We start from the raw sequence: 12,200 nt of genomic DNA, 5'->3' as shown, positions 1-12,200 counted from the left end.
CATATATTAACATATTAAATGCATTAATCAAAGGCTCAAATCAAACAGCTGTCTGAACTTCTCATTACTGGGATATCAGATATCTTAAACATGAAGTCATTCTAACAAACAAAAGGGTCCAATTAATTCACACTGTCAAATGTACTATTTTTTTTCATTAAGAGAAGCTTGTTTCATTTCATTGGGATAATTGTACATTAGCGATAAAGGCAAAAAAAAAATCAGTTTTGCTGTGTGCAAAAGAAACAGGAATTATTTGGTAATCTCTCAATATTATTTGCAAGTAGAGAATTTTTGTTGGCATGCATAAGCAAAACCCACACTCATTGTATCAGTAAGTTTGAACTCAAGAGACAGATATCCACAATAAAACAGGGGCAGACTATCAAAAGCCATTTGGTTTAAAGAGTGTTCAAATAAAACAGCCAAGTTACAAGCAAACAGAAAAAGCATTTTAAACAGCTATCTAGCATTCAAAGAACCAATCCCCCCATCCTCAGTATATTCAAATAAAGAAGCAAGTACTCAGACCTTTAAAAGATGGAACTACTACATACCAATCAGTTCTTCCACTAATTGTTCATAGAAACGACTGCATGCCATACATGCCCAGCACCTCTCAGTCTCAATAGCCACAAGGGTCATCATGAAAGATTCCAAAAAGCTTTAAATATTCTGCAATTTAACATGTTTCTTACAAGATGGAAGGAGCCAAAAGATGCATTTTCCATCATTTTGAGAAAAGAGCCATAACATCTTCCAGAGCACATTGCTAGCACTAAAGAAATCATTCTACTTCACTGTCTGGTAGAGAAGGGGATGGAAAAGAAAAAAAATCACGAGCAGGGGCTGAACTGTACTGCCATAATGAATATGAATGTACTCTAGGTGCTAAGAATTGTAATATGCAGAGCTACTGAAAAGCCTATTGAAACCAATGAACACTCACAGACAGAGGTTTATTCTTTGCTTTGTGCAAACACAACTGCGTGTGCTGCATTGTGCTGTTCCAATAGTCACTAACAGTTCTGTTAAGGCAGCACTTGTACCATCAAAATTTGGCAATGTACATTTAGAACAAGGCAATAAACAAAGTACAGGACAGTTTAGCAGTAACATGCCTCTAAATTGTCTGGGGTGAAAAATACAGTAACTTTTGAAATTAAAAAAGCATATCCCAAAAAACCCGGCTGCAAACTAGAAACATTAATAAAAAGGAAAAGCAACAGAATTCACACTGAACCCTGATGCTACAATTTAAAATTTCCATGTTTTACTTGCACCCAAAATGATAAATTAGAAGCATTTACAGATGACTTCATGACAGCAACTAGGACACAGGAAAAAGCTCAGCTATACTTCAATTTCAAACCAACAACAGCTCAATTTCCTATTTTTTTAATCTGCTGAGCTTCCCTGAAACTAACGTTGACTAAGGAATATAATCACTCACTGTGCAATTGACTGAGTTATACCACACAGACTGAAAGTGCTCAGGTTGAAGTTATTTATGTTAACAGACATATCTCAAATGTCATAGTCTCTACTCCCCGAAGTTATAAAAACACTAGCACTTGAAATCAATCTGTGCGAGCTGTGAACACAAACTTGTCTGGCAACACTACAGCATTTCCCACAACACTTAAATCCAAGAATTCAGATGAGGAAGAACAGTTTGTAAGTCCCTGAAAGCAACAACAATTATTCAAATCATTATTACTTCATACTAATCTAATTCCCAGATGAATCTAATTCCCCGATGAATCAAAATTAAAGTTGTTTTAGAAATAGGCAAACTTTACAGGAATCGCAAATGACATTGGTATAGGAGAGGCATAACTATTCAGCCCTTGAAGAAGCTGAAGGTCAGCTAATAGCAAGCTTTTATGTAATATAAAGTGATGATGGAGTAAATCATGACATACACCACAGGAGTTTCTGCCTATTAATTTAATGTACTAGCAAATGTCACTGCTGCTGTCCAGTAAGACACAAAATCCAAACTACGTATATTCCTTGTATTTTGATGTTTCTTTCAAGTGCTTGCAATATTTTTTAACCTGTTCAGTTTCCTTGACTGACATATTTGCACCCCAAAACTCCTCACACAGCATGTGAATGGATGTGTTCAGCTCACTCATCAATGAAATTACTGTGTCCAAAATGCAGTGAAGTGCACAGAACAAACAAGCCAGAAGAAAAACCACACAATATAATTCTCTTTCAGTTTCCTACCTCAAATTACTGGCATCTCTTTAAATGTTTGCAACAAAAAGGTCAAAGACTCCATGGAAAAGATTATTCTGGGAGGTACTGAAAAGCACCTGGAGGACAACGCAGTCATTGTTCGGAGCCAGCACAGCTTCATGAAGGAAAGTCCTGCTTGTCAAACCTGATTTCCTTCCACAACAGGCTTACCCACTGATCTAGGAAAGCCAGCAGGTGAAGCCTTTTGGACTTCAGCAAAGCTTTTGATACTGTCTCTCACAGGTTCCTTCTGGAGAAAGCATCCAGCTCACAGCTGGACAACCCTGTTACACAGTGGGTGACCAACTGGATCATGGGCACAAAGGGTTACAGTGAATGGGGTGACCTCAGACTGGTGACCTGCCACTGCTGGGGTTCCACAAGGATCCATCCCCAGCCCAGTTCTCATCCACATCTTCATTTTAATCCCCTGGACACAGGACTCAAAGTAATACCATGGAAGTTTGCTAACAATATTAAATTGTCAACTCCTGCCAAGGGCAGGGAGGCCACTGACAAGTTAGAAGGCTGAATAACCATATAAAGTTCAAAAGGGCAAGTGCCAGATTCTGCACCTGGGATGGGGCAACCCTGGCTGTGTGTAGAGACTGGGCAATGAGAGGATGGAGAGCAGTGCCATGGAAAGGGACCTGGGGGTCCTGGTCCATGGCAAGGTGAACCTGAGCCAGCAGTGCCCTGGCAGCCAGGAGGGCCAACCCTGACCTGGGGGGCATCAGGCACAGCATGGCCAGCAGGGCAAGGGAGGGATTGTCCTGCTCTGCTCTGCATTGGAGGGGCCTCACCTCAAGTGCTGGAGGTAGTTTTGGGTGTCATAATATAAGAAAGAGATTAAATTGTTGGAGAGCATCCAAAGGAGGGCCACAAGGATGGTAAAGGGTCTGGAGGGGAGCTGTCTGAGGTCGCTTGGTCAGTTGAGCCTGGAGAAGGGGAGGCTGAGGGGACAGACACCTCATTGTGGCCTTCAACATCCTCACAAGAAGAAGAGGGGTAGACACTGATCTCTTCTTCACTCTTGTGACCAGCAACAGGACTCAAAGAAACAGCACAAAACTGAGTCAGGAGAGGTTTAGGTGGGATATCTGGAAAAGATTCTTCACCTAGAGGGTTGCTGGGGACTGGAACAGCTCCTCAGGGAAGTGGTCACAGCACAAAGCCTGATTGAGTTCAGGAAGGGTTTGCACAATGCTCTTGGGCTCATGGTGTGATTTTTGGGGTGTCTTGCACAAGGCCAGGAGTTAGATTCTGTTATTCCAGGACTACTTTATTTATACTTTTCAACCACAATCTGTTCTACATTATTATCTATGAAGTGACACAAGAGACTGGCCATCAGAGCCAGGCCAGCACAGTGACAGAGCATCTCTGGCCAAGAGGGGATGTCACTTGTCACTTGTGTTTGCACGAGAGTGCAATTGGTCCACAGCTGCAACTAATGAGTTTCAGGAAGAACCCTTCAACACGAAAACATTTATGGGGGTAAGACACTGAAAACTTGTATTACAACACAGCTCCAACCACAACTGACTGATCCTCTAGCTAAGGCACAGAGAAATTTGTGTATCACAGTAGGCTTGTATTGCCATGCAGCTGGAGACTGGGGACTTACAAAGATAGAGAGCATCTGCACACAATGTAGGTGAGGTGAAAAAAACCCAGTACAGACAAGAGTTCTATACAGAATGGGTTCAGAGGCAGAACCAGATTTCAAACCTGAGAATTTCATGGGCATGAAAGCATGACTAACAGGACATACTATCCCCATTATGTGAATGAATAACTAAGTATCAACCAATTTATCAGCCATTCAAAGAAACAGACACAAAATCACAGAAAAAAAAGCACAGATCCATAGTATAACCTATTAAGCTGCTACAATACAATTTTATCATGATTAATATAGTATTTCATGTGTTTGTTTATCTCATCTCCTGAACAGTCCCTTAAATATTAAGGTTTGAAAGGAACAACTGGAACACAAAAGGGGGCACATTTTGAGAATCTCAAATGTAAGTTAAATGAATCACAGAATTATTCAGGTGGAAGCAAGCCTTGGAAGGTCTCTTAGGTTCTCATTCTCCACAAGGCAGTGTTAATGCTGAATTCAGACCATGCTGGTGAGGGCTCTTACCCAACAAGTACCAAATAGAGGGGGAGATCTCCCTCAATATTCTGGTTGTGCTCTTTCTTACTGATATAGACCAAGAGAGTCTAAGTCTAGTGTTGCCAAACTTAATAAGCATATCCTATCTCCTCTCAAGGTCATGAACATTAAACAAGATGGCCCTGAAGAACATCACTTGTAACCAGCCTTCAGGCAGAACACGAACACTTAGGGACTACCTTCAGATGCATTTCAGTGGCTTGCATGGACAGGTATGGACTGAGCTGCACTGGAGCTGTCCTAAGAATACCCTCTTTATCCAAGCTGGTAGTGATTGTGGGGTTTGCTTTTGTATGTTGTTGAGCTTTGGCTGCTTGGCGGTTTCTTTTTTTTGTGGTGGTGGGAAAGCAAGGGAAAGAGGTATTTAAGGAAGCTGTTTAGTTAACTGAATCATACACACATGGGAAACAAATTCACAGAGACTTTAGTACAGCCACCAGCAGGGATGCTTTAATAGGGATTATTCACAGAGAAAGGTGATTCCTCCTCCAATCCATACAGAGTCAGTTTGCCAAAGCTTTTCTTCACTGGTAATAAAAAAATTAGCTTCCCAAGGCTAAAGTCATTCTTCACATATATTCCCCTTCAGGCATGGCAGTCTTGCAAGCAATATTTCAACACCTCAGAAGGCCTTAAGAAGGAACAGTGTTATTTAGTAAATGTTTTGCAGACCACATTACTATTTAAAACACTAATTGGGCATCTCAATTTAAACAAACAATGTGAATATGTGGCCACAAAGCTTAATTCAACAAGTATGTATTTTATCAAAGACTATTTACCTGATTTAAAGATTTAGATCATAAAAATGTAACAGCTGTGTAGTAATACACACTTAAAAACAGCTTTACATGTCCCATGAAGAGTGTTGATACAGCATGCACCCCCAGAAACAAAAAACTTATCCAACATACAATTTCCCAAAATGCATGCATTGAAGGAGGTAAATGAATTTACATATTACTGGCCTTCTGACAACTATACTGAATTCTTGGAATAGGTATTTGTTTATAGATGCTCTTGTAGTATTTAATGTAATTTTGGTTACTCAGATCTTGTGTAAATGTATCAGGGATCCATTGTAAAAAGCCCAGCCTTCTGCAGAAAGCTAGAGGTAGCTCATGCTGCTGTCTGCAAAACAAAGGGCTAAAAGAGTCATTAAAAACATTATTTTCATTCAGCTGAGCCAGAGATGTCAAGGTTCCTTATAGACTCAGATGGCATCTACCTGACAGCCATTACAGTAAGTATTTTCATAATTGCCTCTCTAGTTCTTCAATAGTTCACTCGAACAACAGTCTATGGCTCTGGGATGCAATTTAAGAATGAATCTTACATGTCAAATTAATTTGCTTATGTAACAAAAGAAGGAACAAATTATCAAGTACTCATTAGTAGAATTAAATAAACCCTAATCTTCTCTTTATGGAAGGACGGACAGGATGTGCCAGTGACCCTGCAGCAGGATGACTTTGGAGGCACTGCCTTACTGAATTTCAGCCCTTTGTCTACAACCATTTTGCACTCCACATCCTTGGCCTCCAAGTACTCCACAGTACATGATACCATGACAGGCTCTGCATTTTCACAATCCACCAACAATACTTTACTCTGAAGTGTTCTTCCTAAACGCAGTAGATAAAAGCTTTACATTCTTGCCCTATGTCTAATACACCTTCTGTGCCTCTCAGGTTAGATTTGCTCCAGCTTGCTACAGGCAGCACTTCCTTTAAAGTACAGCCGTGTGGACCAGTGTCCCTTCCTTAAACTCAGCAGCAGACAGGACAAAAGAGGTGGAGAAAAGGCTGCCAAGGCACAAGTGGAGCAAGGGACAGCACAGCAGGGGGACAGAGACTGCAGGAAAGTGGCACCAGTGAGAAGAATGAGGAAAGGGGACAGAACATGGACAAGATAACACAGATTAGGAAAAAGATCCTCATCCACACAGGCAAGGAAGCAAAAAAAAAAACGGTCTGTCACCAAGAAACCCCAGAAGAAGCTGCCAGTAAGGTAAACACAGACACACTAATGTAGGGCATTTTTCTTAAAAGCCTGTCAGGAAGACAAAAAATAAAAGTACCATGTATACAACTTCAGCAGTAGTGAGAAGGCCAGAAACAATCAACAAATAAAACCGAATTTGAATCAAAAGTAACTACATGGAATTAACTCTGCTACCATACAAGATAGCATAAAGGACTAATAAATTCCCCACAGCAGTGATTTCTTGTTTTAAATCCTGCAGTACAAACTGCTGCATCTTATAATTCAGTCTGCAAGGGTAAAAGCTCCCTTATGTATTGACTTCCAAGGCTTAAATACCTGATTTGGAAAAAAGATAACTCTATTGCCAGGATTCCTCATGACCTGTTACCTCATTTTTTCAAAAAAGAATCATCAAAAACATTTTTTTTGGCTAGTTTTTAAGTACTTCCAGCACTAATTATCTTTACAAAGAATTTCTTCATATATCTACTTTATGTAATTATCCTCATGTGGCCAAAAGAATAGAATGGAAACATGTCTGCATGCTGAGCACATTCATGGCTTTCAGCCCCAGAAACACACGACTGGAACAAGCTTCCTGAATCATCAAATCCAGTCCTCTGCTAATGCACTCATGCAAATAATATGTTTGTTACACTGACTATGTTTCACACAAACAGAAAAGGCTTCCCAAGGTTATTCTTCATGTCAGACTATTGTAAAAACTGTATCTATGAAGGTCTATTGTTTATTTCAGTGTCAAACAAAAGTTTATCTATCTTTCTACACAAAGCAATTCTAAAGGTTCCTGCTTGCCATATTACCCCATCACACCAAAAAGTACAATTGTCAGTGTATTTTTTATTGCCAAGAACCCTGTCAGCATTCCCTTACTACCTGCAATTTTGAAGTTATAATGACACAGTGAGGATGATGTATGCTTTGAAAATATTACTATCAAGCAAATCTGATGCTTCTACTCAATTAAAACTCTTCTAGATGTTAGGAATTATTGCTCCCAATTTTAAGTTTTAATTAAAAAATACTTTTGAGTTACAGAAGCATTTAAATGGTATTTAAAAAACTAATTTGTAATGTTGTGTTTTGGCCACTATACTTCAGAATACCACAATGATTTAAAAACTGTTCTTTGGATAAGAAACACTGAAATGTTCAGCCTGGAGCAACAGTGATTTGGCAGGCCACACTGTAAAACCCTGGAAGAAAAGTACAAGACTGATGCTTATCTTAGAAACACTGATGACATGTTAAAAGCTGTTCCAATGCTATCACGATAATAATGGAAGAAACAGCCCTCACAAATGAACATTTGTCAGCCCCAATCTCTACTGCAATTGCACTTCTATTTTCATAGTTTGGAATAGCTAGGCAGTAACTTGTAGAAAAGAAAATTATCACAATAGCTGAAGATTTTCATTTTCATCTTGACTGCCAGCAGTTTTGCCTTAAAACACAGCATATCAGCCATCAGTATTCAGCCACCATTTGCCCTAAAGAAATCTACACATTTTGAGCTGATGAACCACAATCTCTGCTGGAGAAGTCCAAGGTTTTTTAGTTTCTCCCTCCTCATAATGAGAAAATAGAATGAGTACATTGTTTCAAATGCTTCCTTTCTGCTTATGAGAATGTTTCTGCTTGCTTCCCCAAGCTGTCTATTTCTACCATCATAACCTTTTTTCATAGCATGTTGTGCAACCATATAAATTTATTTTCTTATTTCAATTGCATTCAATGTATTCACATTGTCATCTTCCAAGGCTCAGCAGCCTGCAGAGAGAGGCATTAAGATGTAGGGGGAGGATAGGGAAAGTATGGCACATAATCCACTAAGACAAGACAGTAAATCTTTACACTTTCCAAAAAGTACTTGGAGTTGAGTACATTACCTAGGACTTAAAAGTATTGATAAGGGAAAGCTATACACCCCTACTTCCAGCACTAAAGAAGATAAATGCAATCACATGTATAATAAAGCTGCTTGAAAAGTTTAACTAATAGTAGGTGATTTAGGATGTTTCAACTTGTAATTCCTTAGTTAATATACTTTAAGAAAATATACAGTGACAACAACAAGAACAACATTTAAAAAAAAAAGAAAAATAACAACGGGGTTGAGTAGAACTCACTGGAAGCCAGGTACATTTACCCTATCTGCTAATCAGCAAGTACCAAAGTACTTTTATTTATGACATGTTTGTAAAAAAACAGGTTGTGAAATACAAAAAAACCACCAAAACAAAACAAAAAAACCCCAAAAAACTCAACAAAACAAAACAACCAACCAAAAAAAAAAAACAACCACAAAACCCAAAACCCCCTCCCAAACCCCCAACTTTTTGGTTTTGAAAATTGGCATGAAGATCAGCTTTTAAAGCACGGTGAACAGCAGAGTGTGTCTGATTACCAGCTCAGAAATTGCTGTGGTGGTTTGCCTGCACTAAGGGCAGAAGCAATGGAGGAATTTATTTTAAGGGTGGTGAGGCACTGCAACAGGTTCCCCAGACAAGCTGTGGATATCCCATTCCTGGAAATGTTCATGGCCAGTTTGAAGGAGGTTCTGAGCAACCCAGTGGAAGGTGTTTCCACTGATGGCAGAGGGTTCCACAGATGGTCCTTAGGGACCCTTTCAACCCACACTGTGAATTTAGTCAACAGGAGACATGTTTTAGGAAAACACAGACATACACTAAGGGAATAAATACCATGTAGTTTCAACTGTGAAATCCCTAGCAAATCTTTATTTAAATCAATGCAGGGGATTGGAGAACAAAATTTTACTGTAATACAGAAGAGAATAGAGAAATTTATGGTACACTTAAAATCACATTTGGCTCAGAGATATTTTAAAGTGCAAATAGTGGGAGAATAGAAAGTACCAACATTAAGTATCACATATCCTCATTCTGTTCTTATATCTTTCCTAACATATGAGTTTCAGTCAGGGGGAGAACACTCATCTAATTTTCACTATATTTTTGTGTTCTCAAAGTCTGGTCAGATATTTTTATCTGGCTAATTTTCCCTCAGTTATTCACAAATTAATAGTGGAATGAAGTCACCTAAAATTTTTCTAGGGTAAGGATGTGCTAAATATTTTCAAAATGGGATCGCACCTTTGAGAAAAAATCTTTGTACTTACGTGATGCTACTGTACGCCTAAGGAAAAACTTAACAGTTTCCTTAATAAAATAGGATGGCTATGCACTTGATTTTATTTTAAAATAATTTTGAACTTCAAGATGATGTTTAGGCTAAGGTTTTTAAACATATCTGTTTAAAACTAATTTTCACGTGACAGGCCTCTGCAAAGCTGAAAGAACATCCACCAAGTAGTAATGGCCAAAGCACTAAGCTGGCCTGAGAGCTACACATGCTGCAATCAAGTATTGAAGCAGCACCCCCATTTCTCTCCTGTGGGTAGTTCATGCAACTCAATATGGGAGATGGATTAACATCTTTTACATTTCTTTTTACTCTACACTAAGTACTCTAAGAAGCAAAAAATATTTTCAACGTTGCTGCAAATCTCAGACATGCATACTAGACATTTATGTCTATGAAATGTATTAAAATAACTATGTTCTGAATCAACATTTTCTCAACAGCTACAAAATTCATAAAATTGTTTGGGTTGGAAGGAACCCAAGCCCCCTGCTGTGGGCAGGACACCTTCCACTAGACCAGGTTGCTCAAAGACCCACCCAACCAGACCTTAAATACTTCCAGGAATAGGGAATCCACAGCTTCTCTGGGCAACCTGTTTCAGTGTTTCACCACCCTCACAGTAAAGAACTTCCTCCTAATATTTTATCAGTTTAAATAATCCATTGCCCCTCGTCCTTTCACTACACATTCTTGCAAAAAGTTTCTCTCCATCTTTCTTGTAGACTCTCTTCAGGACGAAGGCCACAATTACAGCACCTCAAAGCCTTCTCTTCTCCAGGCTGAACAATCCCAATTCTCTCAGCCTTTCCTCACAGGGAAGGTGCTTCATCTCTCTAATAAACTTGGCCCTCCTCTGGACTTGCTCCAACAGGTCCACACCTTCCCTGCTGGGGACCCCAGAGGTGGATGCAGCACTGAAGGTGGGGTCTCACCAAAGCAGAGCAGGACAGAATCCCCTCCCTTTACCAGCAGAGCAGAAAGACAGAATCCCCTCCCTTTACCAGCTGCCCAGGCTGCTTTTGATGCAGCCCAGTGCAGGTTTGGCTCTCTGGGCTGGGAGTGCACATGGCTGGGTCATGTCCAGCCTCTCACCCACCAGCACCCCCAAGCCCCTCTGGGCAGGGCTGCTCTCACTCTGCCCATTCCCCAGCCTGTGCTGATACCAGGGGTTGCCCTGACTCAGGGCACCTTGCATTGGTCTTGTTAAACCACATCAGATTCCCATGTGCATACTTCTCGAGCTGTCCAGGTCCCTCTGGATGACATCCCATCATTCAGGTGTGGCAACACCTCTCAAGCTTGGTGTCATCCACAAATCTGCCAAGGTGCATTCAACAGTGCTATCTGTGTCACCAATGATGATATTTAATAACCCTGGTCCCAGTAAAGGCCCCTGAGAGACACCATTTGTCATCCATGTCTATCAGGATGTTTAGCAGCATTCTACTTTCCATTCCAGTGAACATTAACTCATCCAAAAATTACCCAGTAGGCCAGAAAATTATCATTTGTTGTCCTCTAGCACAGAAATCATGCAAAAATTGCAAGTCTGAAAAACGCACATTTAACACCACAATTGCTAATATAATCACTGATAGAGAAAATGGTATTTTTATTAGTCTAGAGAACAGGTGAGGCCTTTTCTGAGTAAAAACAGTAGACTGTCACTAGACTAACTTGTGTAGTTTGAAACAATAAAGAGCATTTTAAGAACACAGCTTTTCTCTGGACCTGAAATAGAAAGAGCAGCTTTCTAAATCCTGCATTTAGTAGCACATGGAAAGCAGTGATGAGTGCAATACCACTGTATGTTTATCTGTAAAGCTGGCAGCTTCATCACCCCACAAGAACATGTGCTTACCTGAAGAGTTTAAATACACAATATATAACCTAATATTTTTAAAAAAATACGTTTCTCCAATAAAAGATATTACAGCTACCTACTAGGTTTGGTCTGAACAGATCTCTCATTTCTATTTAAATGAGAGATTAAAATTTAAATCTCCCTGCTTCTGAACTACCTTTCTGAAAAGACTAGTGTCGAAAGGCAGCTGTTCAGTAACCCACCCTGATCCTAGCAAGAATCTGCTGTAAGGAAGCTCAACAGAAACTCTGCTTGGATTTCTGTTTGTGGTGCAGGGCACTGAACTACTTACCCAGAGCTAAAATCACCCTGATGTTGTGCTGTTCTCAGAAGTGGGCTAGTCACAAAACACTGCTGCAAAAGCTAACTGTTCTGGCTGAATTTCTACCAAAATACAGTCCTGGCCATATCTACTACTTTTAATAAGCAGAAAGTGGTGCTAAAAATAGACACACCACAAATATTTTAAACACCACACATATTTTAAAAGGTAGCAATCTGTGACCTTGGAAGATATTTGTTACCCTCCCCCAAATTTACATTTTTACACTACTCCAAGTATCTACTATACAAGTAACTTCAGTAAGTGTATTAAATTCATTCTATCCAATAAAACTGAAGAATGCAAAAAATCCTACTCTATGGTTATAAGCTTAAGAGAAATTAAGCCATTTGCCATACTCCAAGGTATGTCTTCATTCAAAGTAAGATCCTTCTCAATAATCAGAGAAG

General features: G+C 39.7%; 1 protein-coding gene across 4 annotated transcripts in view; it reads right to left on the bottom strand.

Annotated features, from left to right (window-relative positions):
* Positions 1–12,200, bottom strand: part of ARHGAP21 (Rho GTPase activating protein 21) — a 112,416-nt gene that overhangs the window by 14,990 nt on the left and 85,226 nt on the right. The gene's annotated exons all lie outside the window — the stretch shown is intronic.

This window comes from Agelaius tricolor, unplaced genomic scaffold, assembly GCF_023055355.1.
Source record: "Agelaius tricolor isolate 1412-34295 unplaced genomic scaffold, bAgeTri1.0.p SCAF_6, whole genome shotgun sequence".
In the NCBI taxonomy this organism is placed as follows: Eukaryota; Metazoa; Chordata; class Aves; order Passeriformes; family Icteridae; genus Agelaius; species Agelaius tricolor.
The sequence above is the reverse complement of the archived record's forward strand: the minus strand, read 5'-3'. Positions and strand labels throughout refer to the sequence as shown.